The sequence below is a fragment of the Colobus angolensis genome, unplaced genomic scaffold, assembly GCF_000951035.1.
Source record: "Colobus angolensis palliatus isolate OR3802 unplaced genomic scaffold, Cang.pa_1.0 Scaffold165, whole genome shotgun sequence".
NCBI lineage: Eukaryota > Metazoa > Chordata > Mammalia > Primates > Cercopithecidae > Colobus > Colobus angolensis.
This window is the reverse complement of record NW_012114766.1, coordinates 3,716,914-3,730,839: the sequence shown is the minus strand read 5'-3', so window position 1 is coordinate 3,730,839 and position 13,926 is coordinate 3,716,914. Positions and strand designations below refer to the sequence as shown.

Here is a 13,926-nt window from a genome sequence, read left to right as displayed (position 1 = left end):
AATCCCAGCTATGTGGGAGGCTGAGGCAGGAGAATCGCTTGAACCTGGGAGGCGGAGGTTGCAGTGGGCTGAGATCGCGCCGTTGCACTCCAGCTTGGGCAACAAAAGTAAAACTCCGGCTCAAAAATTTTTTAAAAAAGTTAGAACACCTTCAGGCAGGTCCTTAAGGAGGTGTTCAGAAGAAGGCATTGTTGCCTATAATCCCAGCACTTTGGGAGGCTGAAGTGGGCAGATCACCTGAGGTCAGGAGTCGGAGATCAGCCTGGCCAACATGGCGAAACCCTGTCACTAAAACAAAACAAAACAAAACAAAATACAAAAATTTGCTGGGTGTAGTGGCACATGCCTGTAGTCTCAGCTACTCAGGAGACTACGGCAGGAGAATAGCTCGAACCCGGGAGGCAGAGGTTACAGTGAGCCAAGATGACACCACTGCACTCCAACCTGAACGAGAGAGCAAGACTCCATCTCAAAACAAACAACAACAACAGAAACAGCAACACAACAACAACAAACAGAAGAAGAAGGCATTGTTATCTTAGGAGATGTCAGCTTCACGTGTGCTGTTGACCCTGACAGCCTTCCAGTGGGACAAGATGTGAAGCTGGAACACAGTGATATTGATTGTCCTGACCATGTGTAGGCCTAAGCTAATATATACGACTCACTTTTAGTCCTCCTTTGGTGCTCAGTTCAAATGCCATATATCCCAGTTCAAATGCCATGTATCTAAGAGGAACTCCTCTTAGATCACTGTGTCCTATTCTGAGCTCACATATCCTACACGGATTTCTACCTTCCCATTTGCCACATGGTCTGGGAAGTGTGTTTATACGGCTGGCCCCTGACCTCAGCAAACGTATGGTTTACATATAGCACCCAGCACTTTGCAGAGCACTTCCTAAAAGGCATTCAAATTAAACTGACCAGGGTCAAGATCTTCCTGCATTCAAGCAGCGCATCTGTCCCTGAAGTAAACGAAGAATCACTGAGCGTCTTAAGTGGAAATGTACTCGAGTGAGATTTCTCTATCTGTGAAGATGACTATGATGTTCAAGTGCAAAGGAGGTTGAAGGGATTCAAGTCTGGAGACAGCAGTTAAGGAAAAGAGATGAATTATTCAAGGGAGAGGCGAGGCTATGCTGTGTCTAGTACACTCTGCCTCTATTATAGCACTCTAGATCCCTACTTGGTTTAATTTACCCCTTTCAAAATCACCTTCAGGCCAGGTACGATGGGTCAGGCCTGTAATCTCAGTACCTTGGGAGGCCGAGGCAAAAGGATTGCTTGCATCTCTACAAAAATTTTTAAAATTAGCCAATCATGGTAGCACATGTGCCTTTGGTCCCAGTTTCCCAGGAGGCTGAGGCTGGAGGGTCACCTAAGAGCCCCAGGAGGCCGAGGCTACAGTGAATTGTGATCACTGCACTGTACTCCAGCCTGGGTGACAAAGTGAGATCCTGTCTCCCTCTCTCTCTCTCTCTTTATATACACACACACACATATATATGTATATATGTTTTATATATGTGTATATATGTTACGCATGTTAGCATTTATGTATGTGTGTGTGTGTGTGTGTGTTTGTGTGTGTGTAAAAATCGCCTTAACTTTTTGAGCTCCAACATTCTTTGGAGAATAGAAAGAGCAGTGCCACTGAAGATTGAAGATGAAGTTGGAAGCACTTCTACTTCCAACTTTCTCTACCTTATTGATGAAATACTAATCTAAATTTGACTTTCTGGAGCAAAACAAAGAGGGTGGCTATAATGATAAAATGAAATGATACAAATCTCCTACCTGAAATGATACAGATCTCCTACCTGTCACTCTCTAGTCTCTTCATAGCTTCCTGTGACTTATTCATGAAGTGAGAAGTTCCTTATAACTGAAAGGTATGAAGCAGAGGTGCTTGACTACACAACCCAAAGGAGATTGTCCATAGTGTTAACCTGGGAGACATTGAGCCTCACCGTGGGCGGATTCATCCTCTGATGTCAGATTCCTTTCCACCTCCCAGACCAGCAAATCTTTCCCCAATCTCTTCCTACAATCTTCTCTCTACTCTGCCTTAAGATATGAAGCTGTGCCATTTTCCTACAAACAGCACATGTTTTACTGTCAATCTGGATGTCAAAAGAAAGTGGTAAATCATTGATATCAGCTTTTTCCCCCTCTTTTGAAGTTTGTCAACTACCAAACCCTTATCAGAAGGGTGTGAGTGTGAGTAAGTGTGGGCACGTGTGGTGGTCTTGCTTTCAAGTTTGCAGGAGGGAAGTGTGAGCAAGGCTGTTAAATCATGCAAGGGATCTTGTCATTCACAGTAGTTAAACAGTGACTCAAAGGGAAAGAGGGACGTAGGTCGGGTGTTTAGGGTTCGTGCCAGGTGTGTTTTATCACCATCTATTTTGATTAAACTCCTCTGGTTGTATTTGCCATCTCACTTGCTGTGTTGACTGCCATTTCTTCAGAAGGTCAACATTGCTGTCATTAGAGGATGCTAGGCGTCCCTTGCTGTGAGGACCCATGGGACCCTGTTTCTCCCTTTTCTAGCATTTTCATACTTGCACTTTCCTCATATCTTCATGCTGGCCAGTCTGCTGTCTTCTTGGGGTAAGCCTACCCCGGTCTAATCTGCAGTTGTATCTCTGGTGCCTAACAAAGCATTTAGCACAAGCATTGAGCTCACTGGATAGCTGATCCATGAGGAGTTAATTAAGAATAATTGTTTTCTGAAACTCAGACTTCCCTCCAAGAGTAAACATTTGGAAACCTTAGGAAGGGCTTTAGCTCTCTCACATGAGGGAGTTTCTTTGGAACATGTGTATGTTCTTCTCTCCCATTACACCCTGTGGCTCTAAATAGAGAGGGTGAGGCACCTGTGCTGCGTGGACCCCGGGGCTGCATCTTGGGGTGGGCTATGCATTTTCATGGAGGAGCAGCTGTGGAGAGGGTGTGGTCGGTAAGGAAGCACTCCCCTTATCTGTAACTCTCTTTGGGTACTGGGTTCTCAGTAGCCCTGAGGGGCCTCTCAGGGAATAGCATGGTGACAGGCTGGCTGAGCCCAGACCTCCATGCCTGCTTCAAGCTGAATAGAACACGAGTCGTGCTTTGGGCTTCAGTGGAAGGTTTTAAAATAAAGTAAACATGTACTTTTTCTTCAAACACAAGTAAGTATACCAAAGATACCAAAAGAACCCACTTAGCTAATACCAGCTTTTTGTCTGATAGTTAGCAGGACTGACTCTGCATCTTAGCGTGAAAGTCCTGAGTATGAAGCCGTGAAGGGCATGCTCCAGACACAGGGAGAGCTGGGCTTGGTGTGGCCGGATGCACGTGCTTATTAAACATTCCTGACTTTGGTCTGCACTGGGGCTTTGGAAGACCTCTGTGTCTGGAAGTTATGTCCCCTTAACTCTTTGTTCTGAAACTCAGCGAACCTTCTGAGAGTAGAGAAGTGGAAAGTGCCATTAAAGAAGAGCTTTAAGTTTTAAAACATGGGAGCATTTTCCTAAAATGCCAGATGAATGTTGCCTCTAACAGTTCTGTGACTCTAAGTAAAGAAGATGGACAGGCGTGGTGGCTCATGCCTGTAATCCCAGCAATTTGGGAGGCCAAGGTCGGTGGATCACAAAGTCAGGAGATTGAGACCATCCTGGCTAATGAGATGAAACCCTGTCTGAACTAAAAATACAAAAATTAGCTGGGCATGTTGGCGCCTGCTTGTAGTCCCAGCTACTTGGGAAGCTGAGGCAGAAGAATCACTTGAACCTGGTAGGAGGAGGTTGCAGTGAGCCAAGATCACACCACGGCACTCCAGCCTGGGCAACAGAGCAAGACTCCATCTCCAAAACAAACAAACAAACCCAGAAGATATGACCACTTATTTGGAGATCTTTTCCAGAGTGGACAGCTGGCCATTTTCATTGGGGAAGGAGAGGGGTGGTCTGTTTGTACCCAAGGAACACATGTCCCTTCATCATGAAAAGCTCTCTGGAAGATCTTCATGTCTCTTTTCCGGAGACCTCATCTCAACAGACTGTCTTCCTTCACCCTGTTTCTTTCTCTCTTGTCATCTCCTAAAATCGCTTTTTCTTTACAACACAATGAGAAGCATGGCTTGAACCTGTTTAATCATTTATTTGTTGGTTTATCTTTCTCTTGATTTACTGCCTAGAATAGTAGAATAGGAAGGACCATATAGAATTTATGAGGTGTGGAAAGTGAAATATATAGTGCCCCCTTACTCCTGAGAAATGTGTTCCAAGACCCCTGGTAGACACCTGAAACCACAAACAGTGCCAAACTCTGTATACAGTATACCATATTTTAAAAAAATTATTGATACATGCTAGGTATGCATATTTTCAAGGTTCAGGTGATAATTTAATACATTCCCGTGATTTGTAAAGGTAAAATCAGCGTAACTGAGATATCCATCATCTTAAATATTTTTTTCCTTTATATTAGAAACATCCAAATTATTCTCTTCTGTTTGGTACATTATTGTGAACTGTAGTCACCCTATTAATTTGTTAAACATTTGACCTTATTTCTTCCATTAACCTGTATATTTGTACTTATTAACTACACATAAACATCTATGAGGAAGTTTAATTTATAAATTAGACACAGCAAGAGATTAATAATAACAGCTACTAACACAAGAGAACAAGGATAACTATATGTAATAATAAAAGTTATGTGAATGTGGTCTGCTTCTCCATCTTTCTCTCAAAATATCTTTTCCTGCTGTCCTCACTTATTTTCTGACAATGGTTAACTGTGAGTAGCTGAAAATACAGTAAGGAAAACTGCAGAGAATGAGGAACAACTGGCCAGTTTAATGTGGAGGAAATGAATGCACAGTAACCAGGATCGAATGTAACGCGTGTCCTTCTGTATGAAAAGTCGTGATTCTCCCAGATGCAGAGAGCACAGAAGGAAGGTTTTTATCCAATCTTGTTTTCTTTGAGACTGAGCCTGTGATTCTTGTGTTAATATAGATAGAGACCTAAAGGTGAAGGCAGGTTTGTCAGGAAGGCAGCATTTTCCTGAACAGAACCAACCCAGGGGGACCTCATAACACAGACAATCTCTTACTGCCATTTTTTAGTTTGATGCTGTAATGCTTTCATCAAGTAAACCTACTGGAGGAATAAATGAGATTTCTAGTCCATTGAATTATTTGTTCTTTTTCCTCTTTCCATTTACTCTTGATGATAATTTAATGTAATAAGTGTGGAGCATCACTGGCTCTCATTTCTTGGCCGCATGCTGGGATTCAAAGGCTAGAATTTAGCATTCCGAGGCCCGTTCGCTAGCTCGCTACTATAGATCAAAGGAACAATGTGGTTTTATGACTGTCCGTGTTATGTACGTGAGAATCTCCAAGTCCAAAGAATCCAGAGTATGAAAAAGTCACCCTCATTGATGAGAGACTGGGAGAATATTGTCTAGGTTGTTTATTTGTTTTTTGGTTTTTTTTTAAGTCTAGCAGTGGTAGACATTTTAAAATCATATTAATTTTTATGTAATTTCAAAGCACTATTTATTTTTCCAAAGACAGAGTTTTTTTTCCTTTTATTTTGTTTGATATCTTGTTGAAACATAATCATACACACATTTTAAAGTTTACCTTTTATATTTACACAGAAACCTGAGGGACTGGCAAAATGTCAGTATATCATACCATCAATATAATTAATCTCAATTCATTCCGGATGTAATTTCATCTGCAAGTTTTAACACAATTCTCTAACCCTTGATGCATTCCTAAAATGCGTGATTTGTTCACAAGTGGACTGATAGTCAACACTATTGGTTATTCTTTCTTCTGTTATCAATGACACATCCTCAGACATTTTCCCCAAATTGTATGGAATTCTCTGTTCCCATGAAAGGAGAGCAAAGAAAGCAACTTTGTTGACGTGGGACTACAGAAACTTAACAGCTTCTTACCCTGTATCTGGGAGAAATACTAAGCAAAATATCTCCTGTGTCTAATTATTTTCTGAAAAAAAACGTACAGCTCAAACACCAGGGGACATTTAGTCTTTTTCCCAAACATCTTCCCAAAGATCTTCATCTTCCTTTCTACCATTGCTTAGTTTAGTCTCATAATGATACTGTGTAACAATTTTAATTTAATGATTATTGTGCAGATGATTGTGTTTCAAAGATCACTTTTTTGGATGGCTGACTTCAGAAGTAATGAGAGCGTTGGTTTTTAAAGCCATTTATTTTCATTTTCACCATGACTTTAAATAATTAACACAAGTGGGTCTGTCCAGTATGAAGAAGTGAGTCTGCTTGTTCATGGTACTGGAGTTGGCTTGAAATAATCACGCAATGATGAATAAATAGAAAATCGTGGCAGAACAGCCCATTGGAAATGTAAGCTGTGGATTCATACCTAAGTTAAGATTTCTACTGCAGAATCAGCAATCACCACAGGGCTAGGCTAATGTCTCCACCTCAGCACTATTCACATTTGGGGTTGGATAGTTCTTTGTTTGGGAGGCTGTTCTGTGTGCTGTTGGGATGTCCAGCAGCACCCACGGCCCTATCACTAGGTACAAGTGGCATCCACCCTGATATCACAACCGGAAGTGTCTCCAGGTAGTGTCAAATGGCCTCAAGGGAGGGGGGATGAAATCGGCCACAGTTGAAAGCCACAGAGTGTGCAAAGTCAATATTTCAAGCCAATTCTATCATGCTCTAGTGATGACAGGTGTTTACTTTTAAGTGTCCTCTCTGATATGGTATAATATGTAAGAGGTAAAGCTATCTGGAGTTGAAGATGTCCTTGGTCAGATAACTGGCTCTGGCTTGCAGGAACTGAGCAGAAAGAACAAATGACTCGTGGTTCAGATGCAGAATTTCAGAACTAGGTATAAGCCAAATCGCATTCCTACTCGGAATGCAAACGAGCCGACGTGCTGGGAAACACGTTGAAAGTGTCTTGAAGTTTGCATCTTGCCATAAACGCGGGGGTACCTGAATCGGGGCTGAGCTGGTACGTTAGTGCAAAGAACATGGGGTCTGACCTCAAGCTCTTTCTTCAGAGCGTTTGAAACATATTTTGCAGGATAATAAGCATCAGCTTTATTTTAAAGACACTTTTATTCTGTCACATCAATCTGTTGAACTCTTCTCCTTTTACTTAGGTAAGAATCACATATTTCAGGGTCTTACATTTCTCAGAAAAGACTCCAGAAGCAGGAGACTTAACAAGTAAGAACAGCAGCAGAAAGGAAAAGCGATCACTTTCTCTTCTTTATCTCTTGTCTGATAGAAAACATAAACTTCAAAACTTTCAAGAAGACATACTTTAAGTTTATTCAGTAACAGAAGACATTAATAGAGTGAGATCATTTTCTGTTGTTTCTCATTCCCTCATCCCCCCAGAAATGGACCATGGACCATGTGGTATAGAAGGAGTGAGTTGTTGAATATTGGATAGTACAGGGCTTTTAAGCCACTTCAATATTTCTTTATAACTAACGTACTGTGTTCATTATTGGATACAGGTGATTTGAAGAATTTCTTTTTAAAGTATCTTAAAATTATTGTTAAATTGTGTTACAGAATCCTATGTTGTGTATATTAGAGTAGATAAATCAGTCTTCATATTTGTCCCAGCCCTTCTTTTAATCCAGATAAAAGTCTAAGACATATGACGTTACTAAACACCATGCTTATAGACTTAATTAAAATAATTCTTTTACAGGCCTCTAGGGAAAATATCACCTCCTTAAATCTCTTAGACTATTTATTTACTTCAAATCATTTGCATAATCAAATTTACTTGTGGTGTAACGGATCATATGATATCTTAGCAGATATTAAAGGTTATACAATTAAATGTATTTGCATGGATAACAATTTGAATGCTATCTTAATGATGACAAGACAATTTCACCCTCTTTTTTTATTAGCAAGGATACCTGACTGAAGTAAAAATATGTCATGAATTTCTTTGAAACATAATTGTGTTGCAATTTTAGTGGGAACATATGTGAAAGTCTCCATCCAGTTTAAAAAAAAAAAAAACTAACCTAAAATACAATTTTATTGGTATATTAGCCTTTATACAACACTCAATTTTTAAATGCTGTCAGAATACTCCGTTAAGTAATCTAAGAGTTAATTCCAAATTTCCTCCCAAGAAATTGCACTGCCTCTTCCCTTTACCATGATAGATACCTGACGTTATCAAAGAGGACAAAACACATTATCACAGCCACAAAAGAGCTGGCATGTCATTAAACTGGTCCTCGTTGGCTAATTCAGGATCCGATGAAATAAATGCTTCAAAACTCCTAGCAACCTCAAAGGAAAGACAGTTAATTCAATAGCTACTATGCCTTGACCCTTGCTTAATTAAAATAGGCAAGACTGGGGGAGATGTGGTGTTTGTGGAGTCTACTGAGGAAACAAACAGCTCGTGTTGTCATTTGCATGCGTTGCAATCTGTTCCTTAATTCCTCTTTACTGTGGCTAGGATACAGATTTGTTGGTTAATGTATTTTCCATTTGGGCCCTTTATAGCATATTTATTTCCTCATAAGCAAGGTCTCAGAGGATAGTTGAATTTCAGCTTAGCTTTTGAACTCTTCCCCACAAACTGTTTCTCAGTGTTGTGAAAAGAACGTGAACCATTATAAGGGGATCATGTCTTATTTTAATCTAGCCACATCATTGTGAAGCACTTTAATTAATATCTAGGTATCAACAGTCCTTAATTTCCCTGCATTTAAGTGTCTCACTACCTGGCATAGAGGCTGAGGACAATTAGTCATTGAGAGGAAAAACCCAGAGATTTACCGTGTGAGATTAGAGTCCCCACCAAAAACAATGCATTGTTATTTATTTTGTGAAGTTCCCTTTCCTGTATCTTCTGAGTATAAAAGATATATTGTTTGTATGTGGCCTCTTTTATTAAACAACTCACTGCTTAGATTTATAGAATTGTCATGTGAATATGAATACAAATATGGACACCCATTTAAGGAAATTATTGTATAAATTTTTATTCATTACCCCAGTGACTGATGAAATCTTGAAAGGATTTGTGGAATTTTTTTCCTCACTAAGCATAAGAAGATTAGTAAATAGTTTGAGTTAGGTTCTACGCATCTCAGTGAAACACTAAAACAAACCAACAAACAAAATCCTTTCCAGGACTTTTATCTATGTGTGTTTTGTTAAGACCATGTAGGCTTCAAATGAGCAAAAACACAACACAAACTGGCTTAAGTAAGACAAAATTTGTTGACTAATGGAGATGGACACCCTTACAGTTGCTGAAGCAGTATAGACATAGCTCTGATTCTCCGCATCTCTCACTCGGCTATTGTCCATGGAGGTTCCCTTTCTCCTCGGCATTGCAAAATCCCCTTTGCAGCAGAAAACCAAATACTTGCTCTTTTTCCAATCCAGCAAGAAAGAAGAAAGTTCACCATCTTCCTAAGAAAACAAACATCCATCTAGTATTGAATATTGATTCCTGATATAGATGGTGGCAGGGAATGACCTACCTTGAGTCAGGTGCCCTCCTCAGCCTGGTCCTGGCAGCTGAAGGAGTGTGTGCCTGTGGTTGTCCCATGACAACCTTGACCAAGGATGTGGTCAGGTGTGCAGAGAAAAAAAACACATTCTCAAGGAAAGCCAGGGAAGGACTCTGCTAAAACTGTCAACAGGAACTGGGTTTGGAAAAACCAAATGTCTATTCTAGATAAAACCCATGCCTACTCCCAATAAGTCGAATGTGAAGCAGATACTTCACTACATGATTTATAGATCTGAACAGGTAAGAATCATAGGTAAAGACTGAAGTTTAAAACTGTAATTGTCCATAATGAAGGTGCAGTGCCAAGGTTATAGCAGGTTAGCAGTTTTCAGTGCCCATAAACTTCTCTCTGGAAATTGCTCTCTAAGTTTCATAATTAACTTGAGTGTTTCATACTCACAGATTGCCCTTCTCCCTTAAAAAATAGTCAGAATAGAAAAAGATTTCAGAGCTCACAGTCTGGTTGGATACTGAATATCATAGAGGAGTTACGGACGTACATCCATACACAGGAGTCACCTTTGAACGACCTTTATCACGATCTCAAAAAAACAGCTGTTTAAAATTCAAGGTTCATCCCCTGCCAGTAGCATGGAGTTATCAGATGGATGGAACAGTGTTAATTCGTAGCTTTAAAGTACTTGTACTTGTACTGATAAAGAACAAATGTTATTATCCCCATTTCAAAGATAAACGAAGGGCTGAATGAGGAAGCACTTTTCTCAACATCTCAGGATGAAAATAGCCTGTGTTTAAAGCTGAACAGGAGCCTAAAGATCAATAGCCCCACCTTCCAATTTTGCAGTTACAAAGTGTGACGTCAGCCTGATGATGTGCCTGACCCAATGACGTAACGCCATGATCATTGCTAACACCAGGAATTGAACCAAGGCTTTTTCATAACAGTCTCAGTTCCTTTTTACAAGAGATAAGCCATTTCCTTCTATTCTATCCCAGAAAAGCTAGTTTCTCAAAGTTTTATAAATTAAAGACTCCAGTCCCCCAATAATAAGCCACCAGTGACAAAAGAGAACTGTTGGACAAGCCTCCTTCTAACCCTTGTGGACTCACCAGATGATTACAGGTCGCACAGAGGAGGCACCCCCATTCTGACCTCTTCCAGGAACAGCCCCGGATTCCAAAGACTGCCTCAGAGTCTCCAGTGTGCCCAGGCCCTCCCCTGCTCCCTTCACTCCTTTCTTAACGAGACCACATTTGGACTTAGCTCTTCCTCGAGAGTCATGTTATTTCCCAAATCCCATTTTGATTTTCGTGACTGAGGAACACTATTGCTTTCCCAATGGCTCTTGTTTGGGTTTTGTCTTGTCTTCCTCCTGTGAGACATCAGGAATATGTGGAAGTACGAGTATTCCTTTTGAAATCTCTATGAAAACTTCTCTGTACTGTCAAAGACTAGGCTGTCCTGACTCATTGGACATCTATGGAGCACCTGTTATATGCCTGGTGCATGATAGTTGGTTGGGGCATGAGAGAGCTCTTGACAAACCAAGGCAGAAACACAACTGAGTAAACATTTCATTGTGACAAGCTTGATAGTGAAAATATGTAGGTGTGACAGAGGATTGCAGACATGGCAGCAATTAATTTTGCATGGGGCAGTCAGAGCTGGTGTCTATCTTGGCCTGCAGCAAAGAAGTTGGAAGGCCCTTGAATAAGTAAGCACTGGTTGTATGTGAAGTAAATGAGGATTAGGTTAAAGATGGGAGAAAGACAAAGATACATAACAGGTGGTATTGACATTCTCACCAGTTTTTCTAGAAGTCTGCATTTCTCGCCTTTTCAGTATATGAAGAGAGCATTTTGTCATAATGCCATAGAACTCCCAATTCTAATACTTTCCTGTTGTCTCAACTCCCCTCTTATGAAACCCTTTCTTACTTGTAGACCTATAGATTTGTGACAGTGTCTCTGGAAGTGTGGTCCCCAGATTAGCAGCATCAGCATCACCTGATGTTAGAATGAGAATTCTTAGCCCCCACCTGAGACAGACTGAACTAGACACTCTGCAGGTGGGGCCAACTGTCTACACTTTCACAAGCCCTCCTGGTGAATCCAACGCATGGAAATGTTTGAGAACCCACTCATTTCTGGGATGATGCAATTGAAAGGAACCTGAAGGATGACACAGCCCAGTACCAACTATCCCCAAGAGCCAGGTAGTTAGTACTCATCACTTTTGGTGGAGAAAGAAACAAAGGTTCACAGTCCCTAATTCCGTGAAACAGAGCCTAGTGAGTAAAACAGTGATAAACAAGTATGTAAACAAATATTTATCAATAAAAATTGTGAACGAGAACTTTCGATGAAAGGTGCATTGTGTTGTGATATGGCAGAGGGAGCTGACCTGACCCAGTTGGTCAGAAGCCTTTTTAGATGAAGCGAAGTTTAACTGGAGACCCGATGAGTGGAATTTATATTAGTAAAGGACAGTAAGAATGAGGTCTGTGGGGGCTGGAAGGGGAAAGGTGAGGATATTTCCAATACAGGTCAGAACATGTGCCCGGGTTCTGACGCTAGAGGAAGGCTGGAGGGATGGAGAACCAAGATCACCAGGCAGCTGGGTAGTAGGAGCTGGCTGAGTAGCAGCATAAGCCAGAGCCCTACAGATCCTGCCCTGATGCACTGATGTGTCTTAAAGTGCACACATGTCTGCAAGTGCATGCACGAAGCATGGTGCTTTAGAGAGGAATTCCTGCCTGGAGGTTGTAAAATCCAGAAGATTTAATCCCCTCCTACTTTCGGGCAGAGGGGTGGGGCATGAAGCTGCCAGATACCCTGCTGGGTTTGTCCTGGCCTTAGACAAACTCACCTGTTTATTCTAATTTGCTCTACCATCATGATTTCATTTTTTAGTGCTATTATGTGAAGAAAAATGTGGAAAGATCAGTTTTAGAAGAGGGTTGAGATCTAACTTAGGTTTGCTGTTCTACATAACAGGAATGAGAAGACTCGGGTGCAGAGACTCTCTATGAATTGCCTTTGTTCATCACTAACTAGTGAGAAGGCAAGACTCCAACCCAGGTCAATCTATGTCCGTGACTGGACCCGCATTGCCACAGCTTTCCTTTAGCTTGGAGAGGGCCCCATAGCTAGGCTATCCTGGATTCACGGTGCAGAGCATGCCTAGTTCCATTTTTCTTTATCAAATGGAATCGTCACTTGGCCAACACATTTGTATGCCACCATATTGCACTCTATCCCATTCAGGTTAAGAGAGGTCATCACATTCTTTATAAAAACCCTGAAGACTCATCTTAAGCTTTCAGAGAACATCTGTGGAATTCAATCTCCATGATTTATATATTGCTTCAGCTGCTCCCACATGGGAACAGCAGATCACGTGATGACCTTGATCACTGGACCTTTCTCTGATTGGCTTTTTTCCATACCCAGCAATCCCCAGAGCACACAGAAGTTGAGTTAGGGAAAGATGTGTTGACTCCATCTCATTAACGAAGGGACACGGCATGGCCAGTGGCAGGTTGTCATATATGATAGAAGCTGCGTGATTCCCCAGGGGCTGCTGGAAAGCTGAGTGTATCTCATCATGCCTTCCAGTGTCCTTGGATCATCCATGTCATATTAGCTCAAATCTGTTTAACCAGTGCCTTGCCTCTTCTTACAAACAACCTCTCTACATAGCACTAACATGGAATTTAGGCTTGCCGGAGAGGACTAGAACTTTAAAATCCCTGATATGACTTCAGAATTCTCATTGAGACCTAAGGGCTGGGCTTTTCCTTTGGAAATAAGTAGCCTGGCTCTACTGCCAACTGCCCCCTGAAATTTCCCAATTCTGAGACAAAGTATAAACTGCCTAAAGCCAACTCAAGTTCTTGCGATCCCATGCTAGGAAAGAGAGAGAGTTGAGGGTTTACACAAGTGGGAACTTCTAGAGTGCCAAACCTCAGAAATATCCAAAAAACAAGACCTAAGTCCCATGGGTTCGGGAACTATCTCTGATGCAATAGCATTTGATAATATGATAGTGCCAGCAGTGTGCAATTATTTTCAAACATGAGGATTCTCCCCATCTCATAAAGGGAGACAGACCTTGCATGTAAATTCACCACTGGGGCATGCTCTCAGTCTCTGTTTATAATAGAGAAAACCTATTACTGAAAAGGATAAAGAGAGAAACACAGGTTTTGAAGAGTCATTCCAATGAGCTTTGGTTGAGGAGGAAAACTTACTTTTTACCATGGTTGTCATTATCACAGTCATTCCTTTGATTATACCAAGACTCAAACATTTCCTGAAATTTGTATTTACTCAAGAGATGCTCCAATTAACCTTTATACATTTATATATATATATATATATTTTTTTTT

At 41.0% G+C, this 13,926-nt stretch overlaps 1 protein-coding gene across 1 annotated transcript in view; it reads left to right on the top strand.

The window, feature by feature from the left end:
- Positions 1-13,926, top strand: part of CSMD1 (CUB and Sushi multiple domains 1) — a 2,081,403-nt gene that overhangs the window by 1,203,220 nt on the left and 864,257 nt on the right. The gene's annotated exons all lie outside the window — the stretch shown is intronic.